Source organism: Halichoerus grypus, chromosome 5, assembly GCF_964656455.1.
Source record: "Halichoerus grypus chromosome 5, mHalGry1.hap1.1, whole genome shotgun sequence".
NCBI lineage: Eukaryota > Metazoa > Chordata > Mammalia > Carnivora > Phocidae > Halichoerus > Halichoerus grypus.
The window spans coordinates 148,865,932-148,887,629 of NC_135716.1; the positions used below are offsets into that span (position 1 = coordinate 148,865,932).

The 21,698-nt window shown below is 36.7% G+C and overlaps 1 protein-coding gene and 1 pseudogene across 6 annotated transcripts in view; both read left to right on the forward strand.

Moving 5' to 3' along the window:
- The window catches only part of LOC118544703 (BEN domain-containing protein 5), a 1,415,283-nt gene that overhangs the window by 151,798 nt on the left and 1,241,787 nt on the right, over window positions 1-21,698 (forward strand). The gene's annotated exons all lie outside the window — the stretch shown is intronic.
- On the forward strand, window positions 3,128-3,246 carry LOC118544729 (U2 spliceosomal RNA; annotated as a pseudogene).

The following is a 21,698-nucleotide window of genomic DNA, read 5'->3' on the forward strand; positions in this document are numbered from 1 at the left end:
ACCAAATCCCCAGTGCAACTAACTACAAACAGGAGGGACATCACAAGCATATAGGAACAAGGGGATCACTGGGCATATCTGGCCCTGGGGACCTACACTGGAAAGATGAGTTCCCTTAAGGTCTAACTTTTTAAAAAATTTTTTAAAAGATTTTTTAAATTTATTTGACAGAGAGAGAGACAGTGAGAGAGAGAACACAAGCAGGGGGAGTGGGAGAGGGAGAAGCAGGCTTCCCACTGAGCAGGGAGCCCAATGCGGGGCTCGATCCCAGGATCCTGGGATCATGACCTGAGCCAAAGGCAGATGCTTAATGACTGAGTTACCCAGGTGCCCTAAGGTCTAACTTTGAAACTCAGTGGGGCTTAACCCCAGGAACTTAAAAATCAATTGGATGTAACTCTAGAGGAGCTTGAGGACTATAGGAAACTAAGACTCTGGGCTTAAAGAGCCACAATACTAAATGACTTGAACTGAGACACAGCACAGAAACAGCAGTTTGAAAAGGGCCTGGGGTATATGTGAAAGAGATTTATTGACTAATTTTAGGACATATGCTGGAGGGCCAGGAGTCTGCAGGAGATTTTTCTGGGAACAGAAGTGCTGGTGGGCATTATTTTTCTTGTACTTTGCCAGCTTGGATAGCTTTATACTTATGGTAGCCAGTTCTCACGTTCTCCATATACCTTGATAGCACCATGTGCTTCACACCAGTGTTCTCCTTTGGATCTGACCTACCCAGCCCTCCAGTCTTGCCTTTGTAGGTGTCCTCCAAGGTTACTCCTGCCCTGCCACATTTGGCAGGCAACTTGGCTGGAATTGGTGCCCCTCCAAATTTACTCCTGTTTTGAAGAGTGGGGAAAATAACCCCACAAAAGAGCTTTCCCACAGTTCTGGCAGCTGGGCCTCTTAGCTGGCTATGCAGGGAGCGAGCCCCTCAGTTGTCACAGTGTGCCGATGTGGGGCTTCAGTGTGCCCACAGTTGTCACAGTGGCTAAATGGAGAAAAGTCAGTCTGACTGCTGGCCCCACTCACCAGAGAGCCCACAGCAATGTGGCTTAGCTAAAACAGGAGTTAACATGCAGTGCATACAGGGGACACCCCTGAAGAGCCTGGTTCTGGTGACCAGGGGTCATTGTGCTACAGGGTACCACAGGACATCTTTTACATAGGTGATTTCTGACCTACCTAATACATAGAAATAAACATGGAGAATTGGACAAAATGAGGAGACAAAAGAATATGTCCCAAATGAAATAATAAGACCAAAGCACAGAAAAAGAGCTAATCAAAGTAGAGATAAGCAAAATGCCTGATAAAAAGTTCAAAGTAATGGTCACAAAGCTACTTACCAAACTTGAGTGAAGAGGGAATAAACTCAGAATTTCAACTAAAGGATAGAAAAAAAAGTATAGTCAGAGCGCAAGAATACAATTACTGAAATGAAAAATACACTAGAAGGAGTCAATAGCATATTGAAGGATGTGAAAAACAGATTAGTGATCAGGAAGGTAGGTTAATGGAAAACATCCAAGCTCAACATCAAAAAGAAAAAATAATACAAAATGAGAATAAGTTAAGGCACCTCTGCAACATTATCAAGCATAACATTCACATTATAGGTATCCCAGAAGGAAAAGAGGGAGAGGAGGAGGAAGAAAACATATTTGAAGGAATAATAGCTGAAAACTTTTCTAATCTGGCTAAGGAAACAGACATCCAGGACTAGGACACACAGAGAACCCCAAACAAGATGAACTCAGGGAGGTACACACCAAGACACATAATAATTAAAATGGCAAAAATTAAAGACAAAGAATCTTAAAAGCAGCAACAGAAAAGCAAACAGTTATGTATCAAGGAAACCCCATAAGGTATCAGATGATTTTTCAGTAGAAACTTTGCAGGTGAGAAGGGAGTGGTGTGATATGTTCAAAGTGCTGAAAGGAAGAAACCTACAACCCAGAATACAGTACCCTGTAAGATTATCATTCAGAATTGAAGGAGAGATAAAATATTTTCCAGCAAAATTAAAGGAGCTTATCCCATTAAACGAGCCTCACAAGAAATGTTAAAGGTAATTCTTTAATTGGAAAGAAAAGACCGTAACTAGAAGTAAGAAAATTATTGAAGAAAAAATTTCACAGGTAAGAGCAAACATATAGTAATGGTAGTTGATTGATCACTTATAAAGCCACATGGGGGTTAAAACACAGAAGTAGTAAAATCAATTATATCTACCAAAAGTAGTCAAGGGATACATAAAATAAAAAATGTAAAATATGACATTATATATATAAAATGTGAACAGGAGTTAAAAGATTTAATAAAAAGGTTTAGTGCTTTTAAACTGTTCTTAACAAAAAGATTTAGTGCTTTTAAACTGTTCCAACTTAAATGACCATCAACCTAATATAGACTGCTATACACATAGGCTGTTATGTATGAACCCTATGGTTCAAATCAAAAACCCCTAATAGATATATACATAGAAAAAATAAAGGAACCCAAGCATAACACTAAAGCAAGCCATCAAACTTACAAGGGAAGAGAGCAAGAGAAGAAGAATACAAAAATAAACAGAAAACAACAAAATTGCAATATCTATATAACTAACAATAATTACTTTTTAAAAAATTTTTCAGTAATTACTTTAAATGTAAATGGAGTAAATGCCCCAGTCAAAAGACATAGGGTGATGAAATGGATGAAAAAACAAGACCCATATACATGCTGCCTTCAGGAGACTCATTTCAGAGCTACAGACTGAGCCACCCAGGCACCCCCAGACAGAATGGACTTTAAAACAAAGACTGTTTTAAACAAAGCAAGATACAAAGAAGGACATTACATAATGAGAAAAGGATTAATCCAACAAGAAGATATAATAAATGTCAATATCTATGCATCCAATGTAGGAGCACCTAAATGCACAAAGTAAATATTAATAGACATAAAGGGAAAATTGATCGTAATACAGTAATAGTAGGGGACTTTAGAAATAAATTTTTATTTATTTATTTGTGTATAGTTGACACACAGTGTTACATTAATTTCAGGTGTAGGACATGATTCCACAAATTTATACATTATGGTATGCTCACCACAAGTGTAGCTACTATCTCTCACAATCACTTCTCTGCCTTTTAGCTAAGATCGAGTGTAGAATCTGTTCTTATCAGTTTAATAGTAGGGGACTGTAACACCCCACTTACATCAATGGATTGATTATCCAGACAGAAAATGTATAAGGGAACAGTGGCTTTGAATGATACATTAGACTAGATGGACTTAACAGATATATACAGAACATTCCATCTAAAAAACAGCAGAATACACATTCTTTTTGAGGGCACATGAAACATTCTCCAGTATAGATCACATTAGGGCACAAAACAAGTCTCAATAAATTTAAGAAGATCAAAATTATATCAGGCATCTTTTCTGACCACAGGTGTGTTGAAACTAGAAAACAGTTATAAGAAACAAAGTAGAAAAAAACCACAAACACATGGAGGGTAAATAACATGCTACTAAAGAATCAATGGGTCAACTAAGAAATCAAAGGAAATAAAAAAAATACATGGAGACAAATAAATATGGAAACACAGCAATCCCAAATCTTTGGGGTGCAACAAAAGTAGTCTAAGAGGGAAGTTTGTAGTGATACAGGCCTATCTTAAGAAAAATCTCAAACAATATAACCTTATGCCTAAAGGAACTAGAAAAAGAAGAACAAACAAAGCACCAATTCAGTAGAAAGAAGTAAATAATGAAGATTAGAGTGAAAATAAATAGAAACTAAAAAATAAAAGATCAATGAAACCAAGAGCTGATTCTTTGAAAGGATAAACAAAATTGATAAATCTTTAGCCAGACTCATAAAAAAAAAAAGAGAGAGAGAGAGGACTCAAAATCAGAATGAAGGAGGAGAAATAACAGCTGATCCATAGAAATTTAAAGAATTATAAGAGAATATTATAAAAATTATATGCCTGAAAACTGGACAGATAAATTCCTAGAAATACACAATCTTAAAACTGAATCAGGAATAAATAGAAAATTTATACAGACTGATTACTCCTAATGAAATTGAATTGGTAATCAAAAAACTCCTAATGAACAAAAATCCAGGATCATCTGGCTTAACAGGTGAATTTTACCAAAGATTTAAGAGTTAATACCTATTCTGCTCAAACTATTCCAAAAAATAGAAGAGGAAGGAAAACTTCCCAATTCATTCTACAAGGCAAGCATTACCCTGATATTAAAACCAGAGAGATGACAAAAATAAAAAACTATAAAAAAAAATCTGATGTACATAGATGCAAAAATCCTCAAGAAAATGTTAGAAAACCAAAATCAATAGTATATTAAAAAGATCATTCCCCACGATCAAAATGGATTTATTCCAGGGATGCAAAGACAGTTCAATAAGCATAAATCAATCAGTGTGATACACCACATTAACAAGAGGAAGGATAAAAACAATATGTTCATCTTAGTATATGTAGAAAAAGCGTTTGACAAAGTGCAATATCCATTTATGATAAAACCTCTCGCCAGAGTGGGTTTAGAGGGAATATAACTCAACATAACAAAGGCCATATATGAAAAATTCACAGCTAACATAATACTCAGTGGTGAAAACCTGAAAGGTTTTCTTTTGATAGGGAACACGACAAGGATGTTCAATGTCAGCACTTTGATTGAACATTCTACAGGAAGTCCTATCCACAGTAGTCAGACAAGAAAAAGAAATCAGGGGCACCTGGGTGGCTCAGTCATTAAGCGTCTGCCTTCGGCTCAGGTCATGATCCCAGGGTCCTGGGATCGAGTCCCACATCGGGCTCCCTGCTCTGCAGGAAGCCTGCTTCTCCCTCTCCCACTCCTCCTGCTTGTATTCCTTCTCTCGCTGTGTCTTTGTCAAATAAATAAATAAAATCTTTAAAAAAAAAAAAAAGAAAAAGAAATCAAAAGGCATACAGATTGGCAAGGAAGAAGAAAAACTTTCATTATTTGCAGATGACATGATACTATATATAGAAAAGCCTAATGGCTGCACCAAAAACTAGTGGAACTAATAAATACATTCAGTATAGTTATAGGATACAAAATTAATATACAGAAATCTGTTGCATTTCTAAACTCTAATAACAAAGTAACAGAAACTAAGAAACAATCCCATTTGTAATTGCACCCAAAGGGATGAAATACCTAGAAATAAACTTAATCAAGGAGATAAAATACCTATACTGTGAAAAGTGTAGGACATTGATAAAAGAAATTGAAGATGATACAAGCAAGTGTAAAGATATACCACATACCTTATCGTAAGAATTAATATTGTTAAAGGGTCCATGCTACCTAAAGCAATCTACAGGATCAGTGTAACCCCTATCAATATACCAATAACATTTTTCACAGAACTAGACCAAATAATCCTAAAATTTGTATGGAACACAAAAGATCCCAAATAGCCAAAGCAGTCTTGAGAAAGAAAAATGAAGCTGGAGGTATCACAAGCCTAGATGTCAAGATACACTACAAAACTATAGTAATCAAAACAGTATGGTACTGGCACAAAAATAGACAAGAGACCAATGGAACAGAATAGAGAGCCCAGAAATATACCCACACTTACATGGTCCATTAATCTATGACAAAGGAGGTAAAAATAAACGGTCCTGGGTAAACTGGACAGCTACATGCAAAAGAATGAAACTGGACCACTTTCTTACACCATACATAAAAATAAACTCAAAACAGATTGAAGAGCTGAATGTGAGGCCTGAAACCATAAACATTCTAGAAGAGAACATTGGCAGTAATTTCTTTGACATTTGTTGTAGCAGTATTTTTCTAGATATGTCTCCTCAGGCAAGTTAAAGAAAAACAAAAATAAACTACTGGTATTGCATCAATATAAAAAGCTTTTATAGAGTGAAACCATCAAAAAACCAAAAAGACAACCTACTGAATGAGGGAAGATATTTGCAAGTGATAAATTTGATAGGGAGTTAATATTCAAAATATATAAAGAATTTAACACCAAAACCCTCAAACTGATTAAAAAATGGGCAGAGGACCTGAATAGACAGTTTTCCAAAGAAGTCATACAGATGGCCAAAAGAAGTACTTCTAATGGTCACTATGAGAGGTTGATGGAGATATAGTTAAATATTGAATGCTTAAAACAATGTCTGGTAATGATAGACAACTCAATGCATGTTCCTTAAATGAATGATATATAAATAAGTAAGTAAATAAATAAATAAATTTAGAGGCTTCCTTGTAACTGTCCCTTCACAGAGTACACTGGATAACATGGACCTATTTGTAAAAACTCACCATGTGTTACTCCTGGTAGACCTTAGGGTCTGATGGAAAATAATAACCACAACAGCAAGAGCAAGCAGAAAAATGAATAATTCCTAATATTTATATAGCATTTTGTAGTTAACAAAGTGTTTTCACATCTATTATGGTCTCTCATAAATCCTGGACAAAAAGGAGGGCAAACATTTTATTCCTATTTTTGGAAAAGGAAATTGAGGTTCAGAGAAGTTAAAGTGACATGCTTAACTGCACACAACTAGTAAGTGGTAGAACCTGTAGTTCAACTCAGGCTAGCTGACCTCTAAGCCTGTGTTCATATACCTTAGTTTCTGGTTATTCAGCATTGATCTATTTATTTGCTGGGTTATTCATGACAACCTGAGCATCTCCAAGTTGTAGTACAAGCAAATAACCAGTGTGATGTTCTATGTTAGCTCATAGGACAGCAAGTTGAGACCCTTTAAATGGAGTAGATGGGAGTGTAACTGCTACCGCTTCGGGGAGCTTTAACTCACTCCCTGTTTTTAGTGAGTATCTAATCTGGGAAGACTATTTGCATGTTTTCATACCATATATTCTTCCTCATTGATGGAGGTAGATAATTGGAATATCTAGCAATTTATGGAGAAAGGGTGACATTTGTGGATTCGGAGAACTTAGTCCTTTAGGAATGGTCAGGAAAATGTCATAGGTTTGAAATTGACAAGTATATGTTTTCTTTTTTTTTCCTTCCAAGTATTTATTTATTTATTTATTTATTTATTTATTTGCTTATTTGCTTATTTAAGCTTTTTTATTATTAGGCCCATCATTGAGTTCAGGAACAAAAACTTCTGCTTCTTGGTCACATTCCATCCCTGGCTTAATTTTATTCAGTCTAGCACAGCTTTATTTCCTATGGTCCTGGAAAGTACTGTGTGAAATTATTACTTTCTATATACATTTGAGTCCAGAGAACAATATAAGATAATAGTGATGATTAACTCACTATCAAAATCACTCTCTGGTTATAGCAAGGAAAACATCACGTGTTAGCTTTAGAGATTTATTATTCCTCATTATGGAAACTTTGCTGAACTGGTATTATTTTCATTTTCTCAAAATGCTGATTTCTCCCCCACCCCCAACTCAGGACCAAGTTTTTATTTAAATTCAAGTTAGCTAACATATAGTGTACTATTGGTTTCAGGAGTAGAATTTAGTGATTCATCACTTACATATAATACCCAGTACTCACCATAACAAGTGCCCTCCTTAAACCCACCATCCATTTAACCCATCCCCCCCACCCACCTCCCTTCCAGCAACCCTCAGTTTGTTCTCTAAAAAAAAAAAAAAAAAGTGTATGTTTTCAGAAGGATTTTGGCCTGTTTGTATGTTGTAGGTGTGGATCCTAGTTCATATACTCAGCAAGAAATGTCAAATTATTTTAGTTTATTTAAATCAAATTAATCTGACTCTTGTTCTCCATCTCATTGGGATTTTGGGAAATTTAATTTCTCATCTTCCCTGAGGCTCTATCTCTTTCTCTACCATTACATAAAATGCCAAGAGGCTTATGTGATACTTAGGCAATGAGATGAGGCCTTCTGATTTTGAAATGTCTGGACACAGATATCCTTATCATCCAAGCCCATGTAGCTCCTTGAAGGTGGAATGCTTCACTGCAAGCTGGGAATGGGGGTCTTTTTGGGGCCTTTGCCTAGACCCAGAGCCCTAGTGCCCAGAATTATTCTTCCCTAGGTGCCCTGCACAACCACCCCCTGCTGAGGACTGCCAGGGAGCACCTCTTCCTTCCACCACTCATGGGATCCTTGATTTCTATCACTTTATCAGTGTGTGGGACTATTTCCTCCCCTTTTCTGTTTCCAATGGAAGACCCTTTTTCTACTAGCATAATCATGGCTAATGTGAGGAAGAAAAATGTTAGAGGCTACTTTTGCCTTTTTACTGTCACATAAACCTCCCCTGAGGCAAGAGATCTGAAAGGGCCTGGAGAAGAATGAGTATGGGCTGTGTGTGTGTGTGTGTGTGTGTGTGTGTGTGTGTGTGTGTAGTAGGGGGTTATGTCTAGTGTATGGGGAAATAGAATGTGGGGTATCCTACACAAAACACCAAAACAAATCAACATGTCAAGAAATTATTTTACAAAACAGTTTACTGTCAGTGTGATTTTTTTTTCCCATTCACTGATTGGTATTCCCTGGGAATCAGAAGACCTGGCACTTATCATGTATGTGGCCTTGGGCACTCACTTAACTTCTCTGAGTGTGTGATCTAGTCACTAAAATGGAGTAATGAAGCCTGTCCTGCCTAGTTGACAATACTGCTATTACATGCAAATGATAGAAGATAGGGAAATATTCTGTAAGTTGTTACTATAGTATAAAATATAAGGACTTTTGGTTTTGTGAATTTGTGGCAAGAGAGAAATTTCTCACTATGATTTTAAAGTAATAAAAAACCCTTCACGGGTCACAAATAATTTCCATTCACATTGTGTAGTGAAAACATGTCATATGGCCATGTCTATATTCAAGAGGGCAAAAATGGAATTCTCCCATGTGTCTGGAAAGTGAACACGTAACGATGTGTTAGGGAAATATTGAGCATCTACTACATGAGGGCTACTATGTAAGAAACATTATATACCTTATCTCTAATTCTAAGAATGTTATAAAATAGGCACTATTTCAGGTGAGGAAGCTGAGGGTCAAAATTTAAGTAACTTAGTAAATTACAGAGCCAGGATTTGATCCTCATCTGACTCAAAGGCCTGGATTCTTTCCTTTGGATCACATACTTCCTTTTTTTCTGTAGTTTTGTTAGCCACATGTGACTTGTAATGAAAGATTTACGTTTAGGTTAATAATTATCAATTGGTCAAAAATAACTAATATTTACTGGGCATTAGGAGCTCCAAGCTCACATCTGGGTCTTGTTTTTCTCATTCCTTGTTATGAAGGGGTCTGGGGCCTGTATTTTGGGGGTTGGTAGATGATCTCTGAGGTACTGTGAAAATTAATTTTATGTTTCAGCTTCACTGGGCCATGAAATGCCCAGACATTTGGTAAAACATTATTCTGGGTGTGTCTGTGAAGGTATTTCTAGATAAGATTAACATTTAAATTGGTAGACTGAATAAAGTAGGTTGCCCTCCCTAATGTGGGAAAACCTGAATATAACAAAAAGGCTGAGCCTCCCCTTAGTAAGGAGAAACTCTTCCTGCCTGAGTGCTTAGAGCTGGGACATCAGTTTTTTTTCTGTGTTCAGCTGAACTGAAACATTGGCTCTTCCTAGGTTTTGCGACTGCTGGCATTTGCCTGGAACTATACCGCCGGCTCTTGTGGGACTCTATTTTGCTAACTGCAGATTTTGGGACTTGTTACCCTTCATAATAGTATGAGCCAATTCCTTATAATAAATCTCTTTCTACACACACACACACACACCCACCCACACCCCTTATTGCTTCTATTTCTATGGAGAACCCTGACACAAAGAACTCTGAGATTGTGTGATAATGAAATTCAATAGTTTCAAGGAAGAGTTGATGTTTACAGGAGAGGTTCAGACTCAATTCTCTTTTCAGTCAGCATTTTATTGAGGATCCTTAATGTAATCTTTACATTGACATTTACACATTGTCTTATCATATGTGTATTAAGTGGTTGTTACCACTAGGATGACAATTGACCACATGTCTGATTTAAAAAAAATTTTTTTTCCTGAAAATACTGGCTGCCAGTATGGATCAATGTCATCACTTTTCAGGCAACATTTGGCTTACCTTACCTAAAACAAGTCACAAAAAATTAAGAACAGAAAGATTGATTCTTTTCCAAGTTTTATATTTTCTTCTGACAACTATTCTGCAACCCCAGGCATAGATTAATGAATGGAGTATGCACAAAGTGATATCAGCTCACATATATGACATTACTCAGATGTCTCCAACTCCGGAAAAAGCATGTGAATGATTTATGGAATTGATATTAATCTCTTTCCAGTAAATGCATTACTTCAGATACATGGGAAATTGATGTTACTATTCTAATGCCAAATTAATTTCTTTCTTGCTGGATCAGCATTGTAAATGGAATTAGATGTTAACCTTTTATACATCTAAACAGGGTAAAATATGGAAACAATTTTATAAGTAAAATTTGGATGCTCATTGCTGAAGGGAAGGGTATGCTTTCTTCTTACTGAGATTTGTGGATCCTGGGATATTGGATCATATTTAAAGTATAACTTAATATCATCTAGGAATAGAATGATTATAATTGAATCTGAATATTTAACACAGGACTATAAATAACAGTATAGCAAATGAAAATTATATGTTATTAAAGATAACCCAAATTCTGAAGAATGAGACTGCTTTTCAAGGGAAATTTTATCCAAGAATTATCAGTCACTAATAAATATTTTTAATCCAATAGGCATAAACGAAACTGGAAAATTGTCAGGCTAGCCTCTTCCTCCTTCTATATATGCCTGGGCCGGTATGATCTTGAGTTTGTTTTCCTTGTGTTCCCTGCTTGTTGTGGCTTTCACTTGCCATAGTGTTGATTTTGGCCTGCTCGACATTATCTAATAAACTCAGTCTTACATTTTAATTCTAAATTATCATTTAGAATGATAATTTTCATTCTGAAAATGTTATTAGTTCAGCTTGGGTCTGGTCAGTTGTGGTTAAAGAGGGTAATAGTCTTGGGTATATAGGGCTTCTTTTTAAGGGCTGTGGGTAGTACACATTCTCTAAGAAGGGGCTGTGGGTGGAGGGGAAGTGATAGACATCTCTTACATAGTTGGGTTTGAAAGACTGCAGTGGTTTTTCCAGCTTGACGAATCTCTGATTTTGTGGACCCGCTGCCATGCATACCTTTACTCTTCCTGGCTCGCAGCAGTTAGATATACTGCTGATGGGCCTTGCCTTTCATCCCAATACGCCTTATCTCTGAGCCAATCTTGACCAGAGGATAATGTCTGTGGTTAGTATCAGAGTTGCTGCCAACTATCAGCTAGTTGCTGCCTTGCTATCTGATGTGCAAGAGACAAAACCTGGTCCCTAGTTTATAAGTTGTAGAATTTCTTGCATTATTTCTATTGGTATAGTCTTTAGAAGTGGGTTCTTTTTTGATACCTAGTTTTTTGTGCCATAGTTTTACCTAGCTTAAAATCTTAGAATTATTATCACTTTAAGCCTCTTTAAGTATTGCCTTGAGCCCTTGCCCTCTTGATGGGAATCTGGGCGGGGTGGCCTAATTTTCACCATGTCTATATCCAAATTTACTTTTTATTTTCCCAATCACTGTCTGGGATCCAGATGTGAATAGGTGGATTTCCCTGGACCACTAAGTGGCAATTATGCTTGGTTTCCATTACTGCCTGCAGATAGACCTTTTGGATCCGTTTCCACCTGAAGTCATGGCTGAGCATTTTATGGTTTTTGAGCACTATCCTTCAGATCCCCTGGCTTTCCTCTCTGGGATCACTGTCTACTGACCCAGCTCTGGATCCTGAAAGAATACTTTGTGACAGTATGACTAGTTGCATCTGTAAAGTGGTACAGGTAAGAGGGGGTAGTAATAGAAATTTGATGTTTGCCCTATCTTTGTTTCAGTATTTTTGTACTATTTGTTTCCACAGAGAATTTTGATCTAGGATTTCTACTCTTTATTCCCTATTCCGGATGACTTTTGGTAGCACAGCACCAAGATATACCTTCAGTGGTTTTATTTCTTTGGTCCTGCATTATATTTGTACAGCACTTGCCAGGAAGTAGAGGAAGGTGTGGGATGGGAAGAAGAGGAAAAAATATATCTGACATAGCACTTGCTCTCAGGAAAACTTAAATCCCAGTGAAGGATGTAGTGCATATCTATCAATAATACCAGGGAGTAAATCAAGCAAAGGAGAGAAGGATTGGATCCTTTCTCATTAATTACTCAGATATTTATTGAGTGTCCACCTGTTCAGTTCTCTTTAGGCAGTGGGGACTCAGAGGTAGCTAAGATTGGATCCATGCTTTCAAGGAGTTCACAGTCTGATGGGGGATTCAGATAACTGCACTAAAAAGCTACAGGGGCTGATAGTATTCAAGTCACCATATCTCTAATCTGACTGTTCTTTAAATACACTATGCATGCTCTTACCTCAGGGCCTTTCCACTTCTATTGCCTGGAATGCTCTGCCCCCAAGATATTTACATGGTACATCTTTCACTTCATTCATGTCTCTGATAAACTGTTAATCATATCAGGGAGGTTTTGCTGGCTACACAACTAGTATAGTACTCTCTTTTCATCTCTCCCATCCCTCTTACCCTATTTTATTTTTGTTCTTAGCATTTATATCACCAGATTTGTTATATATTTATTTTTAAATTTGATTATTATGTCTCCCCCTCTAGAATGTAAGTTCCATGAAAACAGGATTGTGTCTGTGTTTTTGAGTGTTTTATATTCTCAGCACGTAGTATGCTGTCTTGTACGTAATGGGTGCTCAAAAAGTACTCAAGTAAGAGAATGAATAAATTAATGAATCAAGTACAAGTTAGTAGAATCTGTATAGGGTGTGATAGAGTTACCAAGGAGGGAGTGGTTATTTTTACCTAAAAGTAAAAAAAGGTTATTTTTACCTCTTTACCTGAGGTAAGAGCATGCATAGTGTATTTAAAGAACAGTCAGATGAGAGATGATGGTTACTTGAATACTATCAGCCCCTGTAGCTTTTTAGTGCAGTTATCTGAATCCCCCATAAGACAGTTTGTCATGTGATGCTGGCACATGCCTTTTCAGAGGTAGAGTTGATGAAATAATACTCCAGAGTTTATAGCAGGAGAGTATGTCTTAATTAAGAGGTGCTTTTAAGTCTCATCCTAGTGATGTGACATTCTATACTAATAAAATTTTCAGTTTTATTTTTTTCTGTATATTCATACACTTTTTAATGCCTTCTGCCTACTAGTGAGTAGTAGTCATGAGCTTTTTCACTGGGTTGTGGGTTTCTTGAGGTAGGCAGAGACCACGGTTTATTTGTGTATCATCAGATCATCAGAGGCTGACACAGTGGTTGGTAATTACTTTGCCAGTAGTAGTTTTTTTTTTTTTTTAAAGATTTATTTATTTGAGAGAGAGGGAGGGAGAGAGTGTGAATGAGTGGGTGAGCACAAGCAGGGGGAGGGGCAGAGGCAGAGGGAGAGGAAGAGAGAATCTTAAGCAGACTCCCTGCTTAGAGTGGAGCCTGAGGCAGGACTTCATCCCAGGACCCGAGATCATAACCTGAGCCAAAATCAAGAGTCAGACACTTAACTGACTAAGCCACTCAGGTGCCCTGCTTTTTTTTGTTTGTTTGTTTAATAGAAATTAATTATAGTTCCCTTGGAGCTGGAGCATTCTAGAATTCTTTGATTCTCCCTTAGCCTGATACTTCTACAGCTATTGTTTAAGATTCTTGCAGATGATGCACTTTTTTGGTCCATTAAATCTTATAGTTCTAGCTTCTTTCCCATATCTTTCATCTGGGAGATTCATATATCTACTTTTCTCATTGCACATTATAATGATTTATTTACATGTAGATTTTCAGCTGTAGGAGGACAAAGACTTCTCTTAGACTCTCTCTTTCTTATAGTGTATCTTGGTATAGTATCTGGCACATAGTAGCTCTCCAGTAAATGTGGAATGAATGAATAGAAAATTAATTAGTCTAAGGGTAGAAAATTAATATTTATCAAGGAAACCCAGAAGAAAGAGAAAAGATGGTTTTGTAACAGGATAAGTGATAAATTTTAAACACCTTGGTGTTGCATGCTCAGATAAATCAATATTTTTCCTAATGTCAACATTCCTGCAATAACCATTTGGCCCAGTGCCCGTTTCCTTCATGTCAGTGTTCTAGGTTATGTGGAACCATTTGTGAATGATCTTGCACTGTTTTCTTCTTAGCCTTGCACCCGTGTGTCATTGTTCCTTAGGTGGGAAAAATGTTGATGAATGCATCTATTTCAGCACATGTAAATATATTTAGTGTATCATCATCAACATGTCATAGCTGTCTGTCTCCAAATGTACATGTTCATGCATATAGCCTTGTGGCTCCTGTTCTTAACAGCCCCAGAATGTAGGTGCTATTAGCTAACAGTCGTGCTTAGAGGGACTCCTATGGATATTTCTCCCTTCTGTTCCACCTTGGATTTACTACTGTGCCCAAATAATCAAAATTTAGCAAATGTTTGTTATGAGTGTTTTAGCAGTATGACAGAAGGGGAATGATTAGGGGCGCCTGGGTGGCTCAGTCGTTAAGCGTCTGCCTTCGGCTCAGGTCGTGGTCCCAGGGTCCTGGGATCGAGCCCCGCATCGGGCTCCCTGCTCCGCGGGAAGCCTGCTTCTCCCTCTCCCATTCCCCCTGCTTGTATTCCCTCTCTCGCTGTGTCTCTCTCTGTCAAATAAATAAATAAAATCTTTAAAAAAAAAAAAGAAGGGGAATGATTATAATTGAAGCAGCACAGTGGATATATTCCTTCAATGTCTATGTCTATAGGTGCCAATTTTTCTTAAGAGTTTTATTTTCCTCTTTGAACCTTCATTCATTGACTCAACAGATATTTACTAACTATTAATATGTACACTGATGGCTTCTGTACAAGATTTAAATACTTAGTGCAACCACAACAAAAACTCAACAAATATTTTTTGAATATGTACTTTTGTGCCCAGCACTGTGGCATGTCACATGGTGGAGGCAGTGTGGTAGAAGGGAAAGAACACATATTTTGGAATCAGACAGCTCTGGATTCTGATTTACCTTTGCTTTTTGCTAACTGTATTTTGACAAAGTATTTAGATTTCATAGTGTCCTACCTTCTCTTTCCCTACTATCATTGTCTTAGTTCAGGCTGCCAGGACTATTGTAGTAACTTCTAAATTTACCTTTTTTCCTCAGTCCTCTATCCTTTCAATTTGTGTTTAATATTGTATTTAATATTTTAATAAATATTGTGTTTATTTTTATGCAAGTCACTTTTCTGAAGCATCGTTTGAGTCATATTACTCCCTACTTAAAAACTTTCGGTAACTTCCCAGTGCCTTTAGAATGAAATAAAATTTCCTCAACATGGTATTTAAGACTGTTTAGTATGGACTCATCCTCTCTTTTTGTCTTCCTTGGCTTCATTCCACTATTTACCCAATGCTCTAGTCATCTTGAAGTAGTTACTGTATATTAAAAAATGCTTTTTGCTGGTTTTTTTCTTCATTATTCTCTTCTCTTAGAAAGCCCTTTTACTCTACATCCTTCCTCAGTACCCCCATCACCAAATTTTCACCTCTTGATAAAACAGTTTATTGTTTAAAACCTATATCAAATGTTATCTCATCCACAAAACCTTTCCTGAAATTTATCATCAAATGTGTGATGTCTCTCTGTCTGCATTGTAGTTTAGCTGCTTTTTCCTAGAATGTAATAAGCTCTTTAATGGCATAAATTTTTTTATTAAGATTTTATTTATTTATTTGACAGAGAGAGACACAGTGAGAGAGGGAACACAAGCAGGGGGAGTGGGAGAGGGAGAAGCGGGCTTCCCGTGGAGCAGGGAGCCTGATGTGGGGCTCGATCCCAGGATCCTGGGATCATGACCTGAGCCAAAGGCAGATGCTTAACGACTGAGCCACCCAGGCACCCCGGCATAAATTATTTTTAACCCCTCTTTTTAATTCCCTGACGGACTTGAAATAGAATCTTGTACAGAGTAGTGAATTATAAAATGGAAGGAGCTTTGGTGTCAGTCAGACTTGAGTTCAAATTATGTATCTGCTACTTACTGATTGCACACGTGATTTTGTGCAAGTTACTTACCTGAGCCTTGATTTCCTCTCCTGGAAGGAAAACTTACACCTTACAGGCAGGAAAATGGTAATGATTAAATGATACAATATTGTAAAGCATTTGGAACAAAATAGATTTTATATTGAATGATAGTTATTATTGGTTTAGAAAAAAATTAATATTTATAGAATATTTATAAAAAAATCTCCAAAATAGTCCTGGCAGCCTATAGAATATAGAATTTATAGCTACTGGGAAATAATAATTAACATGGGAATGGGAAGGTATAATTGGAGATCTAATCTACTTGATAGACCTGCATTTGAGGGATGCCTGGGTGGCTCAGTTGGTTAAGCAGCTGCCTTCGGCTCAGGTCATGATCCCAGGGTCCTGGGATCGAGTCCCACATCGGGCTCCCTGCTCAGTGGGGAGCCTGCTTCTCCCTCTGCTTGTGCTATCTCTGTCAGATAAATAAAATCTTAAAAAAAAAAAAAGACCTGAATTTGAGAAATCTGTGGGTTTATATAGCAACTTTTCTATTATTCTTAAATTAAGGCAGAGGGATTTCATTATAACTTTCTGACATCAATCACTTGAGATGGACAAGGCTGATTATTCATTGCATTCTGTCAAGTTTGTGACCATTTCTTCTTATATTTTTTTCTGTGTCACATATGGGGAATTTCAAGACGGTATTAATTTTGCATTTATTATATGACATCATTTGGGTTTGACAGACTATCTGATTAGAGTAGTTAGGTATTATGGAATGTTTGGGGAAAAGGGAAAAGCTCTTTCTGTACTTTGGTTTATGGACCTGAAATTTCAGAGTTCTGATACAATAGTTTTACCAAATCTGGATAGAGACTGCATTTGTACAGCACTGGTGTTCTCCAAAACATCATTTTTGTTTTTTTAAGATTGTCACTGGATATTATGAGGAAAGAGAATTTTTAGCATCCTTCCTGTGCAGCTGAAAACCTATTGCAAAAAAAAAAAAAAATGTTCAATAGTATTATTCCATTGCTAACACATAACTGTTCATATTTACACTGATTATCTCCAAGTGCTTAACTGCCTACTTGGTTCAGATTTTTCCATGTTAATTTTGATTTAGTATTTTTTATTTCTGAAAGCAGAGAACAAGCCATATATTATCACTGCATGTTTTGTTTTTTTTTCAGAAGCTATCGAGAACCTCAGAATCTATAACAATGAAACAATGTGGAGGTAAATTACCATAATATACAAGGGAATTTCATAACCTAGCAATCTTCTATAGACTGCTAATTTGAATCATACCCATGTGCAAATTATCTGTATACTATGATGTCACAAACATAAATTAGGTCCTACCATGTTAGGAACAAGACATTTTTCTGATATCTTCAGCATATTTTTTCTTCTAATATTTATAAGTATTTAGGAATAGTAAGTCGTCCTGTGCAAGTGAGGGACATTCTTAAACTAATAATTCATTGCTCGAATTTTGAGTCCCACTTGCCAGAACAGAAATATGGAAGGAATGACACACATATATGTATACACTATTTTTCATTTTTAATAGTAATAGAGAAGGAGCTGGTGGGTTGTAATGATATTGACCTTATATAATAACTAAATTCAGCTCTGTGCAAAATTATGAAGGAGATTGTCCGAGAGCTACCACAGATTCAGTGCATAGTGATCTCAAACCTGATCTTCCTCCTGTCTTCCCTATCTGAGTTTACAGGCACCCTCATCTACTCTCACTCAAATAAGAAATCTCCTTGAGGCTGGGACCATGCTAATTTGTCTTTGTATCCCTGTGACCTAGCACAGTGGCTGATAGGTAATATATAATCAATAAATAGAAAAAATAGAAAAAATGGAAGAGTACTTCTATAAGCTCCACTACTATATTCACCTACTGACCTGACTCTGCCCTTATATACTTTGCTTCTCTTACTGAAGGAACTGTTTCTTGTCTTATCTGAGGTTAATCTTTCTACTTGCACATTACATCCCATTTCCTCTCACTTAATCAAGGATATAAGTTCAGCAATTCTTCCCTCTATCTTCATTATTGTTACTTCTTTCTGTACTCTATCACTGCCATTAGCATATCAATATGCTGAGATTTCTCCTGTTTTTAAAAAAACTGCATTTTGCAGACATAGGGTGAGAGAATGGATTAAAAAAAGAAGACCCGTCTATATGCTGCCTAAAAGAGACTCATTTTAGACCTATAGACACATGCAGATTGAAAGTGAGGGGATAGAGAAACATTTATTATACAAATGGGTATCAAAAGAAAGCCAGAGTAGCAATACTTCTATTGGACAAACAGACTGTAAAACAAAGACTAACAAGAGACAAAGAAGGACACTATATAATAATGAAGGGGACAATCCAAAAAGAAGATATGATAATTGTAAATATTTATGCACCCAACATGGGAGCACCCAAATACATAAAATAGTTAGTAAACATAAAGGAACTAATCGACAATAATACAATTATAATGGGGTACTTTAACACCCCACTTACATCAACTGACAGATCATCTAAACAAAATCAATAAGGAAACAATGGCTTTGAATGACATAGTTGATCAGATGGATTTAATGGATACATTCAGAACATTCCATCCTAAAATAGCAGAAGACATGTTCTTTTCAAGTGCACATGGGACATTCTCCAGAATAAAACACATATTAGGTCAAAAAACAAGACTAAACAAATTCAGGAAGATCAAAGTGATACCATGAACCTTTCCTGACCTCAATGCTGTGAAACTAGAAGTCAATCACAAGAAAAAAATCTAGAAAGACCACAACTATATGGAGGTTAAATAACATGCTACTAAACAATGAATGGGTCAACCAAGAAATAAAAGAAGAAATAAAAAAGTACATGGAAACAAAAATGAAAATGAAAATGCAATGGTCCAAAACCTTTGAGAGGCAGCAAAAGTGGTTTTAAAAGAGAAGTTTATAGCAATACAGGCCTACCTCAAGAAGCAAGAAAAATCTCAAACAACTTAATCTTCTACCTAAAGGAGCTAGAAAAACAATAAACAAAACCTAAAACCAGCAGAGGGAAGGAAATAATAAAGGTTAGAGCAGAAATAAATGATACAGAAACTGAAAAAACAGTAAAAGAGATCATTGAAACCAAGAGCTGGTTCTTTGAAAAAAAATCAACAAAATTTATCAACCTCTAGCCAGAAGTATCAAGAAAAAAAGAGAAAGGACTCAAATAAATAAAAGCACAAATGAGAGAGGGAAAATGGCAACAAACACCACAGAAATACAAATAATTATAAGAGAATATTATAAAAACTCTATGCCAACAAATTGGACTACTTAGAAGAAATGGATAAATTCCTAGAGACATATAACCTACCAAAACTGAATCAGGAAGAAATAGAACATTTGAACAGACAGATTACCAGCAGTGAAATTAAATCAGTAATCAAAAACTCCCAACAAACAAAAGTCCATGACCAGATGGCTTCACAGGTGCATTCTACCAAACATTTAAAGAAACATTAATACCAGGGCGCCTGAGTTGTTAAGTGTCTGCCTTTGGCTCAGGTTATGATCTCAGGGTCCTGGGATCAAGCCCCGAGTCGGGCTCCCTGGTCGGCGGGAAGCCTGCTTCTCCCTCTCCCACTCCCCCTTCTTGTGTTCCTGCTCTAGCTCTCTCTCTCTCAAATAAATAAAGTCTTAAAAAAAAAAAAAAGAAACGTTACTACCTATTCTTCTTGAACTATTCCAAAAAACAGAAAAGGAAAGAAAACTTCCAAATTCATTCTGTGAGTTCAGCATTACCCTGATACTAAAACCAGATAAAGACACCACAAAAAAGAGAAGTATAGGCCAATATTTCCGATGAACATACATACAAAAATCCTCAACAAAATATTAGCAAACCATATCCAATAATACATTAAACATATCATTCACCACAATCAAGTGGTTCTATATTTGTAAATCAAGTAATGTGATACATCATATCAATAAGAGAAAGAATAAGAACCATATGATTATTTCAGTAGATGCAGAAAAAGTATTTGGCAAAGTACAACATTCATTCATGATAAAAATCCTTAACAAAGTGGGTTTAGAGGGAATATACTTCAATATAATAAAGGCCATATATGAAAAACCAACAGCTAATATCCTCAGTGGGGAAGAACTGAGAGCCTTCCCCCTAAGGACAGGAATAAGGCAAGGATGTTCACTCTCACCACTTTTATTCAACATAGTACTGGAAGTCTTACCCATGTAATCAAATAACAAATAGAAAGAAGAGGAATCCAAATTGGTAAGGAAGAAGTTAAATTTTCACTATTTGCAGAAGACATGTACCCTTTATAGAAAATCCAAAAAGACTCCATCAAAAAAGTGCTAGAACTGATACACGAATTCAGTAAAGTCCCAGGATACAAAATCAATGTACAGAAATCTCTTGCATTTCTATTCATTAATAATGAAATAGCAGAAAGAGAAATTAAGAAAACCATCCTGGGGCTCCTGGGTGGCTCAGATGGTTGAGCGTCTGCCTTTGGTTCGGATCACGATCCCAGGGTCCTGGGATCGAGCTCTGCATTGGGCTCCTGGCTCAGCGGGGAGCCTGCTTCTCCCTCTGCCCTTGCCTCTCCCCCTGCTCATGCTCTCTCTCTCTCTATCTCTGTGTCTCAAATGAATAAATAAAATCTTAAAAAAAAAAAAAGAAAACCATCCCATTTAGGGGTGCCTGGGTGGCTCAGTTGGTTAAGCGTTGCACTCTTGATTTCGGCTCAGGTCATGATCTCAGCTCGAGCCCCACATTAGGCTCTTAGGCTCTGCATTGGGTGTGGAGCCTGTTTAAGATTCTCTCTCTCCCTCTTCCCCTCCCCGCCCCTGTTCTCTAACAAAAACAAACAAAACTCAAAAAACAAAGAACCCCCCCCAAGAAAACCCCCAAAACTACCCCACTTATTATTGCACCAAAAAATAATAAGATATCTAGGAATAAACCTAACCAAACAGGTTAAAGACTATAGTGTGAAAACTATAAAACACTGGTGAAACTGAAGATGACACAAAGAAATGCTCATGGATTGGAAGAACAAATATTGTTAAAATGTCTATACTACCCAAAGCAATCTACACATTTAATGCAATCCCTATCAAAATAACAACAGCATTTTTCATAGAACTAGAACAAACAATTCTAAAATTTCTATGGAACCACAAAAGATCAGGAACAGCTAAGGCAATCTTGGAAAACAAGCTGGAGGCATCACAATTCCAGACTTCAGGTTATATTACAAAGCTGTAGTGATCAGAACAGCATGGTACTGGCACTGAAATAGACACAAAGATCAATGAAACAGAATAGAAAACCCAGAAATGAGCCCACAATTATATGGCCAGTTGACCTTTGACAAAGCAGGAAATATTCAATGGGAAAGAGACAACCTCTTCAACAGATAGTGTTGGGAAAACTTAACAGCAACGTGCAAAGAATCAAACTGGATTACTTTCTTATACCATACA